Here is a 22968-nt window from a genome sequence, read left to right on the forward strand (position 1 = left end):
GGGTAACATTTGTGATATATAGCCAAACTTAGAGTCACTGAGTCTTAGGATTATCTTGGAGTCGCTCAAGACACTAGGCTTGAAGAGATCTTTGAGATTGCAAACCTTTAATTCCTCCAGACTTACTAGGGTAGAAAGAGGATTGATGAGCAAGCACATACTTTCGAACTTCACCGCCACCCGTTTCTGTACCCATGCGCTCAGCATTACATGAGATGATGCATGCAAGGCACCCGGCACCAGAGTTGACACATCGTAAGAAGCACTCGGGAGGGTTAGCCATTATTATGGATTCGTCTGATTTGGTCTTCACATCTCTTTCTGGTCTCTGATGGCCATGCTGAGGAGCAGCCAAATGTCCAAAAAATAGGAAAACACCAAATGGAAGGGAAACACAAGGCCTCAGTCTTCCAGAAACAGAATTTATCAGCGCACAAATAAAAATGATTGTTTCTCTTCTCACGATGATGTGCGGATTACTTCGACACTCCCGCTCACCCTTTTCCAAGTGAGGACCCTACGGACAAGGGGCAACTCCTCCCTTGCCCAGATCTGACTCCGTCTAGTCTAATGAGGGCAACTTGATGGTAAACTTACCTTATTCCCATTTCTCTCTTATGTGAAAACAGTGAGGTCTTCACTGTCTTCTGCGTAAGGAGAACAAAAATACAATCTAAGTTTGGTTGTCCCTGATTAGAACTCTGTTAAGATGTGTGATGGGCAAGTGTATTTTTTCTGTGTCTACGATAAAGTGGGTAGTTAAATCAATTAACCAAACACGCATGCTGAGGCAGGAGTGTAAGTTGGTGCAGCTTTTCTGAAAAGTCATCAAGACCCTTAAAGCTCATTTGACCCCGTAATTCTTTTTCTAGGAATCTACCTAGGAAAATACTCAGAAATTCAAACAATCTGATATTCAGATATGTCTTTCAAAGTGTTATTTGCAATAACAAAAAAAAGAAAACAATATGTAATTCCAAAAATGAGAGAAATAATGAAATAAACAAAACCCTTTTCTACAGGGTGTAATATTACATAGGCATTGAAAAGCATGTTTCTGAAGAATTTTTAATAACTTGGGAAAATGCTCACATTCATAAAATATTGAATTAAAAAGTAGAAACAAAACTCGGACTGTTTTTGTGTATCTGAAAAGAATACTGATGCACTATCCCTTATCCCCAATTCTGAATCCTTTTGGTTCAAAAATCACAAAGGTCTCTTGGTGACTTCTTTGGTAGAAAAACCTGATCTGAACTCATGTGAGGCTCTATTTTATCTGACTAAATAAGAATATGCATCTATTTTGCTGCAGAGATTTTTAATGGGTTTGATTATGGGGTGCTGCTCCAGATTCCGATGGGGCATCATGTAATAAATGGTAGTTTAGCATTGTAATACTCTTTAATATCCAAGCAGTTCTGAACTCTGAAGTGTATCTGGCCCAGGAGTTTCATTTAAGGGGTTGTGGACCTATACAACAAAATATCATGAACGATTTATCAGTGTCAAGGTTACAGTTGATGTTTATTTTTTCTTTATTCTTTTCCGTAAATTTTTCAGATGTTCTGTAATTAGCATGGATTAATTTATCCTCAGGAAAAAATAAGTACTATTAATTTTTTAAAAAAACATATTCAAGGCATCAGAGAATCATCTCATTTCAATCAGAATTCTCGAATTTATCATTTGCTTCCTGTATCTTCTTGTTAATACAACCATGTGTTTTTTTTAAATATATAAATTTATTTATATACTTTTTTTTTTTTTATTTTTGGCAGCACTGGGTCTTCGTTGATGCACGGGGACTTTCTCTAGTTGTGGCGAGAGGGGGCTACTCTTCGTTGTGGTGCACGGGCTTCTCATTGTGGTGGCTTCTATTGTTGTGGAGCACGAGCTCTAGGTGCGTGGGCTTCAGTAGTTGCAGTGCGTGGGCTCAGTAGTTGCAGCACTCAGGCTCTAGGGTACGTGGGCTTCAGTAGTTGTGGTGCACGGGCTTAGTTGTCCACGGCATGTGGGATCTTCCCGGACCAGGGCTCGAACCCGTGTCTCCTGCATTGGCAGGCAGACTGTTAACCACTGCGCCACCAGGGAAGTCCCGCACGTATGTCTTTTAAATCAAGGTGTTGTGATTTGTTGAAACAAAACATTCATGAGATGCAATAGAGAGATAACTGATTGGACGTTGACCTATGTCCAAGCTGCCTTGGGGTTCAGGAGAGCACCCGGTGAGGGCTGTGCTTCCCCCTGGGGTGAGCCCCAGCATTGATACCTGGATTATTTTATAGTATTCTGTTTAGGTGGACCAGTCCAGAGGCGCACAGTAAGTTAGAGGTCATGAAAGCAGGGGAAGGGATGGGGTATAGCGGGATAACAGGGGAAAGGGGATGACGTTAACATGCAAGGTTTCCTCTGCTAATGGACAGTCTTCTTCCCCAATCAGGTGGACACTCGCTGACCTGTCACAAGGTTGCCCCACAGAGCTTTGGGGTCCATGTCTGAATGGATTGCCGTAGCCTTCTCTTCTCTCCCTTCACCCAGTTCCCTGCATCCTAAGACTTGAAGCCAGCACGGGACCTGGAAAAATTACATGTAAGTTTTGACTAAGGTTTCTTTCCTCCAACCAAAGAAGGCTAAGAATTTTCTGAGTTGATAATAACAAGGTGTCTTGAGAATTATAATTGAGGAAGGGAACGGGGTTAGAATCTGCATGTTGGTGGTTCCCTAACTCAGTGGATCTTACACATAAGCTTGCTTCAGAATCACCTGGAGGGCCTGTTAAAGTCCAGCTTGCTGGGCCTTGTGCCCAGACTACCGGACTCAGGAGACGTGGGGTTGGGGGGTAGGTCTGGAAATTGGCTTTCCTAACAAGTTTCCAGGCAATGCTGATGCAGCTGCTCCAGGGACCCCACTTTGAGAATCACTGCTTTAACTCAAGTGTGACTGAAAGAGGAATGATAAAGGTAGAAAAGTGTATGAAACTTCACTAAATGAAGGTAGTGGTGCTTTATTTAATACATGGACTCATCTCTCGGAAGAGAGAATGTTAAGGTCTTCTCAGCACGGTCACCTTTGAAAGTCCAGCCAAGTAGATGTCATTATTCTGTGCCAGAGGCGACTCCAGAGTGCCAGACTCGACTCCAGAGGCGCGAGTACCAGCCACTCTTTGCCCTTGGCTTTCAACAGGGTTGACTAACAGTGCTGTTAACAGGCTAAAATGACAGCTACAGTCCTTTTGCAGGTGTCCTCATCATGCTTTTAGATACACTCAAAAGAGAAAATCTTATTCCTCCTAGACTGGGAAATATATTGTTCCCTTTCAAAGTGAATCATCCCAGTATGATCCTTCCTCTCATACACTTAAATGTGATTTGATTTACAAATCACATATGGGAAGGAAGGTGCACCTCTAATAAACAGTCCAAGCCAGCAAGTCCAGGGTTTTGTGGGGTTTTAAATTCTTAGGACTGACATCTTTGGAAGGTCAGCATGTTACCGTGTTAGCTTTGGAACAAGCCGGTCACCTCTCTGCCGAGGACAAGAACACTTTATTCCATGTTAAAAGAATAAAGTAGGGCCTCCCTGGTGGCGCAGTGGTTGAGAGTCCGCCTGCCGATGCAGGGGATACGGGTTCGTGCCCCGGTCTGGGAGGATCCCATATGCCGCGGAGCGGCTGGGCCCGTGAGCCATGGCCGCTGGGCCTGCGCATCCGGAGCCTGTGCTCCGCAACGGGAGAGGCCACAACAGTGAGAGGCCCGCATACCGCAAAAAATAAATAAATAAATAAATAAATAAAAGACTACTGGAAATTAAAAAAAAAAAAAAAAAAAGAATAAAGTAGAAGAGTTTGGCTCAACAAATGCACACTAGGGTATATGGGAGTGTACACGCAAATGTACAGATGTGCCTGTGAACCTATATGCAGTTTGTATATTTCTAAGCTTTCAATGTAGGAGTTTTACACAACATGTTTTCTTTGGTTTCATTGAGTCAATGTTGAGTGTAAAAATAGTCTGAGTGATGCTGTCCAGGAAATGTTTGAGAAATTTCTGGGCATTTTGAATCTGTGGATAAGCATTGTGATTTATAACATTTTACTTCAATGTGGTAAATGTTATCATTCAAAGTTGCACTTAGGGCTTACAGTTCTTTTATGATAACTCTCTGAAATTGAGAATAATCACCTTTCATAAAGCAACTCCCAAGCAGATATGTAATGAAGGAGCATTATCTATTGACTAAACGTTAACAGAGCCAAAAATCCCGGAGATAGATTTAAGTGTGTGTGTTCATCAGACAAATAAGACCAAAAAAGCAAGAGGTGATGAAAGAGTTCTAAAAGGAATGAATCTGGAGCTGTCTTCTGGGAGCCGCCCAAAGGACTGGTAACAGGGTTGGAATTAGGGCTGACAGAGTTGTGAGCGATGTAATTACCTATTATCACTACCTTTACCAACTGTAACGTCTCCTTCAAGCACTAATGGGCTATTCCGTACAGCATTCTGGGAAGTTTCAGTTCATGAAGCATCTTCATGAAGAAGTAAAAGAAATGGGTTGGATCGAAGGCTCCTTAATCTCCCCCCTGCTTTCCTGCTTTGGCATCTGGGAGTGTCCGCGTTTACACTGCAGGTTTTCCTGATAGATCACCTTTGATGTCAGTCAGTTGAATAACTACGAGCCAGTACGGGTAGAAGGCTGCTGTAACACCTCAGGCAAGTTGGAGCTGCAGACTCCTGCCGGCCCTGGTGCCACCTGCCTGAAGCTCTCCCTGCAGCCTTGGGTGAAACACTCAAGGCACCAAGTGCCTAGCGCATCTCTAGAAAAATATCATGCAAGTGGAGGTGAGGGGTATGTGGGACCCCACGGTGCTTTCCCTGCAGTTTTGCAGTCAACCTGAAACTGCACTAAAACATTACGTTTATTGATTTTTAAAAACGGAATACCAAACGGTATGATGATTCCTCGAAAATGTAAACACAGAACGACCGTATGATCCAGCAGTTCCACTTCTGGGTATAAAAGAAGTGAAAGCAGGGTCTTGAACGGGTGTTGGTACACTCATGTTCATACGGCATTATTCACAATTGCACAAAGGTGGAAGCAACTCAAGTTTCTATCAGCAATGAATGAATAAAGAAAATGTGGTATATACATACAATGGAATATTATTCAGTCTTAAAAATATGAAATTCTGACACATGCTCCAACGTGGATGAAACATGGAGATACCAAGTGAAATAAGCCAGACACAAAATGACAAATATTATATGCTCCCACTTATATGAGGTACCTAGACTAATCAAAGTCATAGTCAGAAAGTATTTAGAAGGGTGGTTGCCAGGTGCTGAGAATAAAGGGGAAAGGGGAGTCAGTGTTTAATGGGTACAGAGTTTCACTCTGGGAAGATGGAAAAGTTCTGGAGATGGATGGTGGTGATAGTTACACAATAATGTGAATGTACTTAATGCAACTGACCTGTACTCTTAAAAATGATTTACGTGGTAAATGTTATGTGTATTTTACCACACACACACAAAAAACCCTGAACACCAGAGCTTACTTTCCTTCTAAGAATACTGGGCAGAATACTAAGTAGTGCTTGACAGGGATGCTATAGTTTGGGAGGGCGGGAGAAGCACAGATGGCTGTGTCCCTCACACCTCCATCAGCCCTGACACTACCCTGGCCCCCTTTCGGCAAATGTAAGGGACCTGCAGAATGTTAGACTTCAGTCTTAGGAATAGGTTTCCTACCGGGACAAGGACATATTTGTCAGAAACCACTAGGGAAATTTGCCATCGATGACCATCATCTCTTTCAAAATGCCATTTACACACGCAGGGAAGCTGCTTCACTGTGATGGAGGGGACGTGTAGCCTCCTGTGCTCCTGTCATGGGGCTGCTGCAGTTCATGTGAGTTGTATCATCATAAATGAGTCCAGGTACCGCACCCCAGGATGCGTGCCTAGTGGCGGCAGGTGACAGGTCTTAGCAGTGGAGGCGGATGTGGAAGCAGGAACCAGGGGATATAGACTTGCCACAGACTGAAGCCTAGTAGAAAATGGAAACTTGGAAAGAAAATTAGTAGCAAATAGTCCTCCTGCAACAGGGCTTCTAATTATAATGCCTGTTGGACATTCTCCCGATGAAGGACCGTTCATCCCCCATCACCAAATCTCTGTAATGTTGGGCATTATGGTACCCATAAATCATAAAACAATTGTATGAGTGACCTGCAGGCCTGTGAGAAACGTGCAGGATTGAACCCACTGAGTCCATTTGGGTCCTACTTTGTGGGGGGGGGGGGTTGCTTCTTATTCTAGGTTTCTAGAAAGCTGGCCTTGCAGAATGATCAGTGAATTCTCACGGGGCTAGTAGCCATGTTTCCCTCAGGTCTCCTTTACTTTACTACTTTACTATTTTACTTTACTCCTTTCAGGCCCTGCCCTTAGGTCTGACCAGGGATTGTAATTCCTGAAGAGTGGTGCATAAGGATCCATAGTTTCAAAGATCTCAAAAACCTCTGTCCTAAATTATTCCACTTTCTCCTTCACTTAGATATGTGAGCGTGCATGTGTGTGCATTATATACATATACATACATACATATTGTATACATATACGTACATACATACATGACTATGTATGCGTTTGGCTCAAGGAAAAGGTACAACCAAAAAAGAGGTGAAATAAAGTCATCAAAGCTGAAGTACAATACATATAAATCAGTCGCTCATTCCCACCCCCGACTTCCCAGACCTGCTGAGAAATACACTCTCCATGCTTTTCACTTAGGTGATGGACAACAGGGCGTAGCAACAAAGGTTTTGGAGTCAGTTGCCATAGGGAGCTGCTAAAATATCAAAAAACTGGAATTAAAGGTTTTTATAGAAAAGAAAATCCAGGTGAGCAAGGTCTAAGAGAGAGGAGAAGTAGGTGCTTATTCAGCTTTGACATCACACGTAGCTACTGGCACCCTAAGCGTGAGTGGAAACGACATGGATATAGACTCTAATCAAAACAAATTCAGCCCCAGGAGTTTGGAGACCATGATTTTTGGATGGACACCCTGACACAGATTCCCCACAACAGTCACCCAGAGGAAAAGACATGAGGTAGAGAAAAGGAACAAAGACCGACCCTCGGGGGCTCTCCTGGTCAGCTTTCATGGCCCCAAGGATCAGATGTGCCTGGTTACAGGCACTGAATTCGTATTTAGCGATGGCTCAGCTACCTGGGACCCAAGTTACCAGAACCCTGAATTAACTAGCCTTCATACTTCCTACCCACCCCCTCCCATACCCCACCCTACCGCTCACATCCCACTTCCCTTTTTCAGTGATAAAGATTCAGAAAACAAGATAGCTTTGGTTTAGTAAAGGTAGAGAATATACCCTGGAGGATATTTGTAGTTGGTGACACTGACCTGCTGAATCACTGAGAATGGTTAAATCCTTTAAAATTAGGAGAAGAAACTGCTTTGGAAACGTTTTCAACAAAAAGCATTTTCTAACTGTCTGTCAAGTCACGGGAAAACTGAAACAAACCAAAAACTCATCTTGTCTTCAAATAGTCTAATCAGCTGAGGTTTTATTGTACCTATTTTTGTGTCTTAATAATAATCTAGGGCTTCCCTGGTGGCGCAGTGGTTGAGAGTCCACCTGCCGATGCAGGGGACACGAGTTCGTGCCCCGGTCCAGGAAGATCCCACATGCCGCGGAGCGGCTGGGCCTGTGAGCCATGGCCGCTAAGCCTGCGCATCTGGAGCCTGTGCTCCGCAACGGGAGAGGCCACAGTAGTGAGAGGCCCGTGTACCGCAAAAAAAAAAAAAAAATCTAAAAATGTTGACTTAGAATAGAAAAAATATACAATTCATTTTTATTCTTGAGAAACTGTGCAAGTTTTGGCTTTTACCACCTTTGCAGTGCCAGAGTTTAAATCTCAGATACTCTCTTTACATTTACTCTGTTTATTATGTTTGGAAGCGCTCTAAAAGTTGTGATGTTAATGATAAGATTGGTAAGATAATAATTTCATGAACATATATATTTAGTTCTTATTGTCATTGGGGAACCATTGGCATACTTTTGAAGCCATTCTGTTTTTTTTTAAAGAATGTGTGTGATTATTTATAACATATTGTTTCACAATTATGTTCTGCTGAAGGCATCATCAAAATTAATTTTCATTCTCTGCATATACACTCATGGTACAGAGAGGGGTGATGTGACCAGCATAGTATTATACAGGTCCAAATTTCAAAAGGTATTATTCCCTGTGAATCTCCAAATAAACTCAGCCATGCATATGACAGAGCTGGTCACCAAGTGATGTCAGTTGTAGTACGAATAGTTTGTCACCTTATTCTAATTAATTTCCAATCTGTTGCTTTTTCGAAATTATTTGTGTGCTCTTTTTTGGATGTGCCTGTACTAAGGAAGTGACAACTCTCTCTCTGAGCTGTAATTTAACCCAAGGGGTAACTACCCTCTTCCAAGGACACCCCCGTTAAACTGATCACTGTGAGGCCCCTGGCGGGTGGAGCTCTGGTACAACTGGAGAGTGCCCAGACCATGGTCATGGTGAGGAAGAAAAGTATCTGCAAAGCTCTGTAGTGTAGCAGGATTCTTAAGCGTCCTTGTCATGCTTAACTAGAAGCTATCATCTATTGTTTCTAGCAGATTTTCCCTGTATTTCATGTCTGCTTTGTCACCAGCCCAGATTACTATACTAGATCCAATGTATTAAGTGTCCTTAGTGACTAGAAAGATCAGAATCAGAGAATTGTTTCCTTTTATCAAAACAGAAGTAGCTTTATTTTCCTGATTATAAAAGTAATACATGTTTATTGTACAAAATTTATAAAATAACAGAAGAGAATAAAGAAAATAAGTTCCCTTTCATCCAGCTACCCAGATACAACCTACCTGTTAACTCCTACTTTTGTGTGTTTTTCCAGACTTTTTTTCATTTTATTAACTAATTCCCAATTTACAAGCAGTACTCTGGCCTTCTGACATCCCACAAATTGGTGGAGTTCAGGAATGATGTGTTTGATATCATTTTCTAGGACAGTGATCGCCTAGTCGTTTATTTTTCTCCCTTCAAATTACAGTCATCAACTCTTGCAAGGACAGATACCTCTGTAGACTCACCAGTGCCTTTATGGAGTGAAAATCACTATTAACTGGGTTTTTTTTCATTTCTGTATTCTGTCAATAAAAATGATTTTTGAATGGCCCTGCAAGATCCTAGTGGGCCTCTGGAATCATAAAAGAAAGATTTAATGAGGACCAAGATGGTTTTAGTGTTAGATCAACTGATTGTGTTCTAGGTATTTAAAAATTCACAGTTGATACACTCTAAGACAATTTGGCAGAAGTGGGAGAGGTTGATTACCCAAATTCCCCCCATCCCCCAACCATACTCCAAACAACGTGGACTCCAGTAAAATTCCAATTTTACGTTCAGATATAGCCCTCCTTGTGCTCTGAACCAGAGAGTTTTCCTTCGACTCTTCATGCTTTATCCCCCTTCAAAGAAGCTTCTCTTCAGATTCCTCTGGTACGGTGTTCGGGCTATGGCGTGGGTTGTGCTGCATTATCTCTGTGCTTCCCTTTGGAGAGAGCTCGACTTTGGATCAGGATGAAGCCTGACTCTTAGCCAAAGTGAGGAAGGGCTTTGAACGCTGAAAGCAAACCCAGATTCAAATTAAGGGGATTGTTAAAGGAGTCATCTGAGAAAGGTTGAAGGAATGCCACCCACAAACCTTCCGTCAGTAGAATAGAAAGTGTTTAGTAAACAGCTGCTAGAAGAGCTTTTGTGTTTTAAGAATGATCCATATTAGGCATTGGGTGTGGTGTGGTCTTAGCATCCTCTGTACAAGACTTGGGTTCTTTAAAAGCAGGTCCTTCTAAATTCTTCCCTCTGCATCCCTTCTGATCCTTTGTGTCCTTGTATATAATAGGGACACAGCGGGTACTGATCTGAACTAAAATTTCTGTAGCTCTTAAGGGACCGATGAACGAATGTGCTCAGTCCAGGTATATATCCTGCCTGGTTCAGACAGTCATCGAAAGATGCTTTGGTAACTGCCCGCCATTGTATCGAATGCCCGGATTGGGTACTGGTGTGGGAAGCGGTCTGCAGTGCTTTGAGCCTCCCTTGGAGAAGGAGATGCTCATGTGGATAGTGAGAACTCGGTTCCTTGCCTTCAGTTTTGGTTTGACCTCCTTGCTTCCCTGAGTCACGGCGTTCGCTCGTCGCGACGGGCCTGTCACAGAAACCTCAGACTGTCCCTTGGACTGTTTGTGACACTGACTCTGAATTTCCCGTGACACGAACAGCCAGCATTTGTTGTAAAACTTCAAAAACTCACTAAGAAGTTGAGCTGGTTTGCAGTTGACATTGAGATTAACTTTCTCTAACCTAAACCAGTGAAAACTAAAACGCTTCTCACCACATAAAAGTTTTGCTTTCGCTGTGTTCAGACCCCTCCCACCCTGTCACAGCACAGTCATTTGGAGTCTAGCGTGAGGAGGTGTGGTTCTACCTCAGTCGTGGGTGACCCACTTTTTGGTAACACTTAATTACCCGTGTTTTTACAACACTAGTCAGAGCTTCTGATGCTAGTGGACTCTAACCCCCGAAAGATTTTCTGATCCATCTCGTCAGCGCTACTCTTCAGAAGCAGGTGTGAGCTCTGCAGGGCGTGCAGCTACCGGGATGACAGCATTTCCTCTAGTTTCTGGATAATGAGCGAGCACACAGGTAAAGATGACTTTCTCAGCGTTGACTCGTTTCGTGTCTTTTAAATATTAATCCTTACCTGCGTGTGTTTGCTGCCGTGCTTTGCAGAGGGCTCAGAGGAACATGCATTCAGATTGGTACCCAGGGACCTTAATGACTTAACTTCTCATGAAAAGTCTAAAGAGATGATAATAAAAAATAGACTCTCATCTCTCTCCTCTCTATGCCCCCAGAAAACATCCTCTTCCTCAATTTTTTTTTTTTTATTTGCTCTCAAGGCGGGTGTTTCTCCACATCAGCGGCTCCGCTTGGCAGGGACAGCGTGTATGCGTTCGTGCTTGGTGAGCTGCAGGCCTGGGGAGTGACTGGATGGAACAGACAGAGACGAAAATGCAGAGAAGGGAAGGGAGACAGCAAGGGGGTGTTGTGCCTTGGTGAGCATTGGCCCACGGCACGCTGAGAGCAGATTTAGGACAAGCGCCATTGCCCTAACTTTGGCAAAATCATTCTTGACAGCCTGCTCTGTTCTAGAGATGTTGACGTTTCTGATGTCACTTTTGTTCATTAGAGGAACTTTTAAAACCCCGAGCTTGTTGCAAAAGGAAACGTTGTCAGTATCATCTGCCCGAAGTTACAGAGATGTGTTTGGGGTGCGTTTCTTTGCTAGAAGCCGGTTGACAGGCAGCTCACAACGGGGTGGTGGCGGTGCCTGGCGGATCGCGCGTGCCACTGCGCTGCCTGGTCACCACCGTGGAGTCTTTGAAAATGCCCAGAGATAAGTCAACGTTTTTTTCCCTGAAAGTCCTGATACAGAAAAAGGCTGCAAGTACAAACACAAACTGGAAAAAATGTCACACATTTTAGCCACTTTGCATCCCTTGTTAGGACGAACCCTGGCTTGGGGTTTTTTTTGTGTTTTTTGTGTGTGTGTGTGTGTGTTTTTTTTTTTTTTCACATTTGTGGACTTGTATGGTAGGTGGAGCAGTGTGGGTGGCCCAGAAAGAGTAGTGGTTAGAATAAGATTTTCCATTTATTGCCCTTTATGCGTGGCTAAAAATAAGATTCATACAAATCAGAATGTGTAGTGCAAGCACAATCACTCTGTTAATTCTGATGACTGGCTTGCCCACATCTTTGCATCTGTCTGGTAAGTGGTGCATTGGGGAAATAAATGTGTCTCTGTTTCAGCAGCAGCAAGGCGGCCAGGTTTGGGCGCTGTGTGTCTACCTGCGATAGTTTATCAGCATTCTCCCTTTCTGAAGGAAGAAAGGCACAACTCATACGTAAACAAGGTGTGTCGCAAGAAGTAGTGATGGGATCCTTGAATCTTTTGTTGAAGAGTAATTGCCTTGTTTGAAATGCTGTTTTACAGCATCCATCTTCTCGGCTCATTGTTAGAAAGTTGTGTCTTGTCAACTCATAGAACAGCAAGGGAGGGATTTCTTAGCAGTGTTGCGGAGAGATTGGAACCCTTTGGTTCGCGTAGGGACGGGGTGGGGGGTGGACAGCGGCGGGCACAGGCCTGCTGTGGACACAGACGTCAGAGGGGCAGTTAACCAAGTAAAAACTCCCTTCATCTGACGGCCGAGTCCCCTGCAACCACAGTAAGTGGTAACGTGTCGGTTTGTGGCTACAAGAAACACCCAAGAGAGGTGGTGTTGGTGTTCACAGGGAAATTTGCACCTCCGTGATCCCAACGATGGTGCTGTCCCTGTTCTACTGGCTGAGTGGCTGTGACATTTCCAAAGAACGAGAATGTCTACAAGTGTGCTGAAGCCTTGCAGTTTGATGTCATTTGGGAAATAAGATGAGTCAAGAGAGCAGTCATTCCAGAAGCTTCTGGAAACTGATGACTGCAGATCACATTCCCCACTGGTGTCTCCAACCTCAGCAGATGGTGAGGCAGGATAGTTAAAGTGAGACAAGAGCTTTGGGAGAAAGAGGACCCAGCCTCAAATCTTGGCTTAGCTACCTGTTGACCTTGATCTAGTTATTGAACCTCTCCTAGGCCTGGATGTCTTTCATTAAAAACTGGAACGGGGTAGTGCCTACCTCATAGGGTGCTGGTGGGGAGTCAATAAGATCACGTACGTGAAGCACAAAGCCAGCCTTCAGTAAAAGGGTGATGGTGATGCTTCTTCGTGCTGTTGCATCATACAAATGTGGTGGAGAATTTCAAGGCATTTGTGGGGTTCCCCGCACTGCTCAGAGTACAAATTTTGGAATTAAATGGACACAAGATCAGCCTCTTACTCATCGTTTCTCAATCAGAAGGCTACAGGTTATTTTGCAAGTAGTTTGGCTCTTCATCAGCTGCTGATGCTCTCCAGGGGCTCAGTTTTTTATTTTGCCATTAAATTAGCACCATGGAAGCCTCCCTTTCCTCTGAAGGTGAGCACTGTGCTGAGCATGCTCAGTTATTTTTACCTTCTCACTGTTGTTTTTTTTTTTTTTTTTTTTTTTTGCGTTACGCGGGCCTCTCACTGTTGTGACCTCTCCCATTGTGGAGCACAGGCTCCAGGCGCACAGGCTCGGTGGCCATGGCTCACGGGCCCAGCCGCTCCGCGGCATGTGGGATCTTCCCGGACCGGGGCATGAACCCGTGTCCCCTGCATCGGCAGGCGGACTCTCAACCACTGCGCCACCAGGGAAGCCCTCTTTGTTTTTTATTTAAACGTGGATATTTCAGTTCTGACATCTGTGCATGTTAATTGTAATACCTGCTGATGTACATCATGAAAGAGAGAGCGCTAATGTTATAATCAAGGAAGGTTTTAAATATTTCAGGTGGGAATGGGCAAAACTTGAGGAGCAATTAGCTTCCATGGTGGTCTAATTCCCTATAGACAGTATCACATCTGTTATCACATCTGATCAATCCTATAGATAACCAGATGCCACAAGAAGAAAACAATTACTGTTTCTTCTCCTTTTTATTATTTTTTGCAAATCATTTTGTTTAGTGTAACGTATACCTGCCCTTCTAGGAGTCTTTTTCTGCCCACCAAAGTTTTCCATTAAATAAATACATTGTATATTTCATAAGAAGGTCATCATTGTAGGTATCACTTAACTTTTTCAGTTAATCTTTAGTATTAGATGCTAAGGAGCTCACATCAGATTCTTCAGCCTCCTCCGTGACCTTTCTGGGATGCAGTTTCTTCATTTATCAAATTAATAAAGAAATTATGACTGTACCCTGACTTGGCCTCACTTGGGACCTGGCCAGAAGTGATAAATGAGACCAATAAGCTAAGGAATTAAAACATGGTGCAGGTATAAAGCAGTGATGGCTTGCTTTTATCAGTTGATGTATTTTGCTAGTTTTAAATTTTTTCTCTCCAAATTTTTCTTTTCATGGTCTGTCCTACCACCCCAGTCACAGATACAATCTCTGATTTGTAATGTATATGTTAACATCATCATTGGATTTTCTGGATCTTTCACGTTAGGACCCATTAGTCCGGTGGGGTGCAGATATTTCTCAGGTTAACTACACCAGTAAAGCCTTTCTTTCATTGGAATGGTACCCAGGTTCTTTCAGTGCATCCAGAGAGTGTTGTTTTTTCCTTTTTTTTTTTTTTTCCTGTTGAAAGAAATGGAAGAATGCTTTTCAGGCAGAGCAGATCATTCTAGGTGACTAACAAGTTCCTAGCATTGCAGATACAGCCTCAGTCCCTTCCATGAACACACCTACTCCCTGTTATCTTTGCCTGTCTTATTGCACTTTGCCACAGACTGAAGTTTCTGTAAAAATCATAGGCAAGGGCTTCCCTGGTGGCACAGTGGTTGAGAGTCCGCCTGCCGATGCAGGGGACATGGGTTCGTGTCCTGGTCTGGGAGGATCCCACATGCCGCGGAGCTGCTGGGCCCGTGAGCCATGGCCGCTGAGCCTGCGCGTCCGGAGTCTGTGCTCCGCAACGGGAGAGGCCACAACAGTGAGAGGCCCGCGTACAGAAAAAAAAAAAAAATCATAGGCAAAAGAAGGTGATACATTAAGCTCTGGCTGTGATTTCCTACCACACCCTCCTAAGGAATGACACAGATTCTGAAATTCATCTCGTTGATGTACCGCCTACTTCTTCCTGCGTAACCGCCAGTTTTAACCTATCCTTCATGTGCAGTTTGAGGGTACTGGCCGGGCTCATTATTCCTTTGGTTGAATGACGTAAAGCATTTGCAATGGAGATTTACTCTAATGATGTATTTTAAGTGCATGTGCTCATTGCTGGTTTAATGCATTCAGTCACGGAATGCTTTAGAGTTTATTGCTAATGGATGAATCCTCGGGAAAATTGGCATTTTCAGTAAGATTGACATCTGGAGTGAGAAATAGAAATCTAATGAGAGCATTTCAGCCGAGGTTTGTAATCAGTGCTGGATGGAGTAAATTTGTCCACGCACACCCCAGAAGGGTACCGTGGAAGGTGGAATTACACGCTCGGCTCTGAATGAGGCGTGAAGACCAGTGGATCAGGGTCAGGCCACGACACTGTGCAGTATAAATGATACTGTCATCAAGTGCTGCACCAGGGTATCCAGGGAGTTCCACTCCAGTAGATTACATTACTTAGACAGACCTGAAGGCATTGTGTCGGAATGAGAGGAGAGAAGAGAAGGCTGTCAGCACCAAGCGGAAGATACGACATCACAGCTGGCTGCAGGGGTGGACGTCACCTGTTTCCATTATACCTGGCGGTTTTATATTCTCCTTTGTTGATTAGTTTTCAGAGGTTACAAATGTGTCCATGTGAAAGCACCTCATGTCTCCTGGGGTATAGGTTTCAGTTGACCCCAAGGGAATAAATATAAGTTGATTTGTATAAACTGGTTAGTGCTGGATTCCCTTTCTTGTCATTTGTAGCTGGTGATACTAGATGTTCATTTCTAACCTAGCCCTTGTCTTATTTTCTTTTGGTGACAATCCTACAGACATTGTGAGGATGTAATCATCCTTCTCTCTGTAACATTGTTTCTTTTCCAACACCCTGCCTTCATAAGAACATACGTTTCTTTAATCCTGTCCTAACATTTTTTCCCTCTCATCACCTTCCATCCCAAAGGGCAACGAATTGACCCGCGCCTAACATTTCATTTCCTGAAAGAATTCCAAGTTAAGAACAGTTGATTCCTAGAGTGCCGTTTGTGGAGAAAAACTGTTTTTTCGCTTCTTCTATTTTCTTTTATCCCCCCGCAGTGAAGTGAGGCCACCTTTTGGGGGGAAATATTAGGAGAAGAAAATAAGAGCATCAGTTGGACCCCTGCCTTCTTGGCCACTGGAAGTGTTCTGGGCACTTTGTCCACTTTGACCTCCAGTTCTTGAAAAAGCCATACCAACTGCTCTGGGATTAGTCACAGCCACTCCTTAACCAGAAAGCAGATGTCCTCTCTGAATGGATAGAGAGTTGAAACTGCATCATTTGGACTTTTTAAAATACGTGTTACACTTTGTCCTTAGTGAAACAAACCTGATAAGCATCTCTGATCATCTGTTAACAAGGAGAATACATGGTATTCTGCAGAATGTCTCTGTAAGGCTTCCAAACTGCAGATTTTGAGCAACTTTTCTGAAACAGGGGACACAGATAGCAGTGACAATAATATCTTGGATTTGACTTTTTATTCTTTCCAAAATAATACTTGATCCATATCAGGGTATTGTAATTTAGTCTTTATTTTGTAGCCATAGTTACAATCTTATTTTATTCATCCAAACATAAAACTTAGTGAAACCAAGATACTTGGAAAACTAGCGTCGAGGGTGGATAGGAGAAACCTTGGCTCACAATAAGGTGGTTGATATTTCTGTATTATGTTAGGTACCATCACCTGAATGACATTTTTAAAAATTCTGTCAGTTGATGATTCTAAAGTGATAACTAAGTGTAAGAGGCATGATGCAAAATGTCTTAGTATCACGTGCCATCCTCAGCATACAAGGACTGTGCTTCTGGTCATTGCCTTATTTACTAAAGTGACACAAAAAGTCTGGGGCCCTTAGTTTGTATGTGAAATGAGAGTCTCTCCCTAAATAAACTTACTAGAATTTTTGGCCTTTGTATTATGTTATTTTGATGGTAGTATGTACCTTATATCTTATAATTTCATTTCATGCATGACATCGATTGGGAGATCCCATGTGTTTTGCCATTGGCCCTAATAATACACATGGGACATATTTCTTTGTCCCGGCTTCTTGATGCCGCATACTATCAAGCTACATCTTTTGAGTTTTTCTGAGTTGAATCCTGATGGGAGGTGTTTAACAGCATCTAAAATGGAGCTGGGGGGCTTCCCTGGTGGCGCAGTGGTTGAGAGTCCGCCTGCCGATGCAGGGGACACAGGTTCGTACCCTGGTCCGGGAAGATCCCACATGCCGCGGAGCGGCTGGGCCCGTGAGCCATGGCCGCTGAGCCTGCACGTCCGGAGCCTGTGCTCCGCAATGGGAGAGGCCACAACAGTGAGAGGCCCGTGTACCACACAAAAAAAAAATGAAAATGGAGCTGGGTTAGATGCTCCTCCAGTCTGTAGAGGCTCCTTTGTTCCTGCCTACCTACCCATGTTTGACTACATTCTCTCTCTCTCTTTTTTTTTTTTAACATTAAAATTGGAAAGGGAGAAAGGGGGAGCTCCTTAGGAGAAATAGGTCTATAGAGAATTGTGAGTATTCATTCAGAAGCTATTCTTAGTTCTGAGAAATATAATGAACTTGAGCTTTGAGTCCTGCTGAATCTCCCATTAATGATTCCACCATCACCACCACGTCTCCTCTTGAATATGCTTTCCCCAAAGACTACTGGTATCTTTCCTCTAATATTCTGAATGGAGTATCTTCCAAGGAAAACTCATCTTGGAAGGAATTGAGTCCTGTTGCCCAGCAGGGCAAGCATCTAAATTTACTGGATGATTCTTAATTGTCCTATGAAATGCTTCTATGTTGCATTACCTTGAAGTCTGTGGTGTAGAAGAAACTTTTCCATAGATCTTGATTTACTTGTCAGAAGTCAGCCCATTAATGTTAGCACTTCACTTACATGATCATTATGGTGTTTCCAACTGAAAACAGCTGCCACACGCTCCGTGTTCCCGAGTTCCCAGTGCTACAGAAAAAGGGACTTTTGTTCTGACTTGATGAGGGAAAAAGTGCAAACAACAACATCAGCCCTACCACCAGAGATCCTATAAAGACACGTTCAAATGAACAATAAAGCCATTTGTTCACAGATGACATAAGGATATAAGAATTTAAACAATAAGACCTCTTGTGAAATGTGGCAAAATATGCACCACAAACGTTGTGAAGTTCTCTGTCTCAGGGAAGCCAGTTTTTACATGGGCTTCAAAAAACCCATTAACGTATAAAGCACCTTTTAAAAAAGAAAAGAAAATCACTTGTCTCGCTATAACATTAAAGCAATTTCTGTTCTAAAGAAAGCTAAAATGCATTCATTTAGATAAAGTACATGCACTGTAATTTATAAAAAGTACAGTACTCTATTAGTGAATATAGTGCCTCTTCCCTCCTCTGCCTGAAATGGGAAATCCATCATTTGGTCAAGACCCTTCTTCCCTTGAATGATATTTATTTCTTCAAATGAAAAAAAAAATCCTTTAAATCACTTAGATTCAAGATGAAATTTTAAGGCTTGACAGTACTTCTGTAAATCCTCTGACACTGGTGGAACGCGGGGAGGGAATAATCCTGCTTTAAAGGAAATTTTTTATTAAATTTACTTTTATTTAAACCCTATCCCTTTTTTGCCTCACACCTGTAAGGAAGGCTTGGTATATTTGTAAACCCCAGCAAGGCAATGGCAGGAAAATGCAGAGATTTCCTTGTCAGCTTGGATCAGGTCTCTGATGATGCCCCTAGATTGTTTGTTTTGAAGATTCTGATGCTTAAAATGTGACCCTCCTACTTCGATCAAGCAAAAAAAAAAAAAAAATGTTACCTTCCAGGAAAAGTAGGGGGGAGAAAAAAACACAATTTAACTGGCCAGAGGTGCTTGTTGAGCTGATTTAGGATTAAACCCTAAAGATTTTCAAGTACTTGCAGATGGATATATATACAGCATCCTTTCAGAATCCTCTTAATTGAAGAAATGTTTCATCTCTATCTCTGTTGACAGAAAAGATTGCCTACTGATAATTGCTTTGCTTAAGTGTCTGATAATATGCCAGGAATGAGAGCATTCTGTGTTAGGTCATCTTTAATTATGCATGTGCCACCTGTCAGCTCTAAATCAGTACCAGATTAAATCCTCGTGGAGTCAGTTTGGGGAGGGTTGGAGGCAGGCTGGGGTGATCTCTTTTAGAAACAACAAAAATACAGAGTAGTAAACATGGCTTATAACCTGCAGCTTTTTTAAGGAGCCTCGTCTTCATTGTTCTTGGGCAGGAATAAACTCTTGGTACAACTGAAAGAGGTTTGAAATCTCGCCCAAGCTACCTCAAGTGGCGATAAATTGCTGCGAGAGAGGATGGTGGTCCCATCTGTTGCATTTCCTTTTCGCTCCCTCTCATCATTGTAAATGAGCCAGGGAAGAGCTCAGAAACATTTTTTATAAGCTGTGTGAGGACAGGAAATATGTTAATGATGTTAGATTTCGTACATTCCAGGGTTGTTTTTTTTTTTTTTTTTTTCTGTAGTTGGTTGGCTTTTTTAGAAGGACAAATGTGGGTTGGAAATAATGCTTGTTACCCTCTGTCAGCTTTTGGTAGTTTTATTCTCACTTTTCAGGGTTGTTTGGGACTTTCTGGTGGGATGTTTGGTGTTCTTTACTGAAGGTTCTGTTCTCTCTTCTATCCTTTGATAGCATGGCTTTGTGAAAGGTGTTTCTGTTCCCCTGTCAGAGGTTACAGGGAAGCCTTGAGATATTGTGCGCTTTTTACACAGGAGGAGGTTGGATTGACCAAGGGGCTGAAGGCAGAGAAGCGATACAGGGAAGGAAACAGCAGATGTGTGAGTGATCACGTGGTGAGTTTCTCAGTCTCCCCAGCAAAGGTGAGGCTCCTAGCCTGACTGCTCTCCAAACTGAGAAAATTGCCTCTGTAAGAGCTTGTGAATAATAACCTTAGAAACAAGAATGTGGAGATCCTGAAATGCCTTATTCCAAACACTACTGGCTAGAGACATTGAAGAGAAAACTAGGTCAGCTGAAAAAGGGGTGAAGACCTCCACCTCTGTGATGTTCTATGGTCCAGCTCATGGCTCTGAAGGACCCTTGGCTGCCTTCTGATACTGGAGGAACCAAATTTTTGACAGTAAATTTGATGAGGTACATAGACTCCATGAACAGGGATCGGGATTGAAGAGGCCATCAGAGAGTATGTCTTAAAAGCAGTGGTTGAAGGAACCAAGGAAGGTGAGCCTGGAGAAGATAAAAAGAAGGAGACACACAATAGCTGTATTTCGATGCATGAAAGACTTGGTTATTCCAGAAAAAGCAGAACCAGGAGGTATAAGAGAAAGCAATTTGGGCTCAGAACAAGAATTTTCTTGCAGCTAACACTAGCCCACAATAGAACCAGTGGTCTCATTTGGAACAATGAACCCCCTTCCACCCCCCCATCACTAGAATGAGAATCGTTATCTTTTAGGGCCATGTTTGGGAGCTGTTATAGACAAGACTGCAGCACTCCTTGGCAGCACAAACCAGATAACCCTAGTGTTATTTTGAAGAGTCACAGTCAGGATGACCATGGGACATTAGCCCCAATCTCTGTGCGGTTCCTGGTTGGTCTGATACTCAGCCTTCATCTGCCCACAAGTTACAGGTGGAAAGTGGAGATGGGGTCGGGGGAAGAGAGCTGGCTACTTCCCCCAGGAGTCCATACAGTGAAACAGAAGGAGCCCTGGATCGCATCCCAGTTCCCACGCATCCTGGCCTCTTGCTAGCTGTGTGACTGTGTGACTGGCTCCCTCAAAGCTTGGAAGCCTCCATTTCTTGCCATGCAAAATGGAAATAATAGTGTTCACTTCACGGAATTGCCGTGAGGCTTAAGCAATGTGCTGTCCATAGGTGGGTGCTTGCCCAGAGCCCCTGCTCCACCACTGATGACCTCTGAGCTCAGGGTTGTCACCGGTACAAGGGACAGAACTGCCTTCCTTGCAGGGTAGTTGTGAGCTGGACGACTGAATAAAATGTCACATACAAAGATAAAATGCTGCATATAAAAGTCCCCAGCACAGTGCCTGCTACAGAGCAGATGCTGGCATTGTCAGCTTAATTTCACCCTCTAGACCTGGGGAGACTGGGAGAAGGTGTCCTCTCTCACGCACCTCTGCTGGTCAGGTCCTTGGCAGGTGCTCTCTGACCTTCCCCAGAGACCTGGCCTGATACTCACCGGTCTCCTGTCACCTTGCCATCTCACCATCGAGCCACCTTCTCTGCTTCTTCTTTTTTCTTCCTCCTCTATTTCCTTCTCTCCTAATCCTCTTATCTTCTTTTTCTCCAGCTAACTTCGCTCTGTGCATTCTGGGTAGGATTATTTGGATGAGCACAAACTCTAAAGTACTATTTTCAGTAATTTTTTTGTTTCTGAAAGCAAGAGGTGTTAGGTAGCTTTGCAGGGGACGGGGGGGAGGCCTCTCTCATTTTCTTCTGAATTTGCTTAAATTTATTTTTTTTAATGTTATCATTTTCCCGTTCTCCCCTCCCTTGGGCTTATAGTCGTTAACTTGCCAGACACACAGCAGCTGAGTGTCTCTGTGACGTGGCTGGAGTTGGGAAAGTGTCCTTCACGGGGAACCTCACCCATCTATTAACTCAGACAGAGCAAACTGCTGAATAAAGAGCCCCAGTGTGCCACCTTGATCTTCTTGGTCCCATCCTTTCCCATGGAAAGGGGGTTGCTGAAACAGAAAAAGAGAAGGCAGGGGTCGGGGTGAGGGGGTAGTTTCAGCCATTTTACTGACTCAGAAATTGGAACCCTGCCATCCAGATTCAGGCATCTCATCCATCTATCCATCCATCCATCCATCCATCCATCCATCCATCCATCCATCCATCCCTCCCTCCCTCCCTCCACCCACTAAATGTTCAGGAAACAGGTCCTTATCTAAGACCCAGCATAAGGCCCTGGGCAAACATGAGGCGAGTGCTAGGATCCCTGCCCTCAGCCTTCCTCCCGTCTCCTCTGCTATTTGAGCAGGTGGAACAGTGGCTCGTTTCATCTGTATTTCTGTATTCCTGCAGTCCTCACAGGTCTAGTTCAGTAAATGCAGGGGTGATGGTAAAAGCTGTGCGATGGAGGGAGGGCAAGAAGGAAGGAAGGAAAATCATCAAAGGAAGAAAGGAAGTCTCTTTGTATTATGTGTGGTGCCAGGCATGTAAATGGGTGCACGCTCTAAGTGCAGTTTAATGATTGCAACGAGAATCCAGGGAAGCATTGCTGCATATGGAGATTTGAATAAAATTTCCAGGGAAGTGATGCTAATTATCCTCAGCTACATAGAAGTCAAAATGGAAGCCATGCATTCTCCGAGTACATCTCCTAGAACACGGATTTCTCCTGATTTTTCTCCCACTAAGCGATGTAGCTTTTTATTTAGCAGAAGACTGCAACTTTACCCCTCCAGTCATTTCTGGTTTTACAGTCAGAAAACTGAATTCTTTCCCTTCCAAGGAAAGTAAAGAACAATCTATTTCTCCCCCACCGCGCCCAGCCACATTTTCCCTGTAGTGTTTCTTTGGGGCCATTGACCTGGTGGGAAGAGTGTGGCTCTTAGTCCTGGGTCAGCCTATGACTCAACAGCTGCCAAAGGACGTGCCCATTTCCCCGCATCTCAGCGCCGCCATGGGAGGGACGGGAGGAGCCTGCCTGTGTGCACCCCAGGTTGTCCCACGACAGTCCCGCGAAAAGAGATTTATACAAAAGCACCTTGAAAATGCAGGTGTTAAATATGTAAAGAATTTTATTGCGAAACGGATGTCAGCTTGATTTTTCACAGGACATTGATGTCTTTCTAAAATCTTAGCACAGCACCTGAGGTCATTTGCTGTCTGCAATTTTGTCAACTGCCAAATTCCATTTCAAAGAAACTTGCAGTGCCCTAAAAGAGAAGTCATTTTTTTCCTTTTTCCAGAAAATTCTCTGGACCTTTGTATTATTCGCAAATATGCACATGATATTTTTTCATAAGCCAATGCAAAGATATTGGAGCTTTAACCTTCCACTCCCCTGGTTTTCCACACCACTTGGTTTCTGTTTTCAGTGC

The 22968-nt window shown here is 43.4% G+C and overlaps 1 protein-coding gene across 1 annotated transcript in view; it reads left to right on the forward strand.

Moving 5' to 3' along the window:
* Positions 1-2547: 2547 nt before the first annotated feature.
* The window catches only part of BACH2 (BTB domain and CNC homolog 2), a 158000-nt gene continuing 137579 nt past the window's right edge, over positions 2548-22968 (forward strand). Inside the window, exon 1 of the mRNA XM_060115393.1 lies at positions 2548-2592. The gene's annotated coding sequence lies outside the window, so the exon portion shown is untranslated. The remainder of the gene's footprint in view (positions 2593-22968) is intronic.

Source organism: Mesoplodon densirostris, chromosome 12 (assembly GCF_025265405.1).
Source record: "Mesoplodon densirostris isolate mMesDen1 chromosome 12, mMesDen1 primary haplotype, whole genome shotgun sequence".
In the NCBI taxonomy this organism is placed as follows: domain Eukaryota; kingdom Metazoa; phylum Chordata; class Mammalia; order Artiodactyla; family Ziphiidae; genus Mesoplodon; species Mesoplodon densirostris.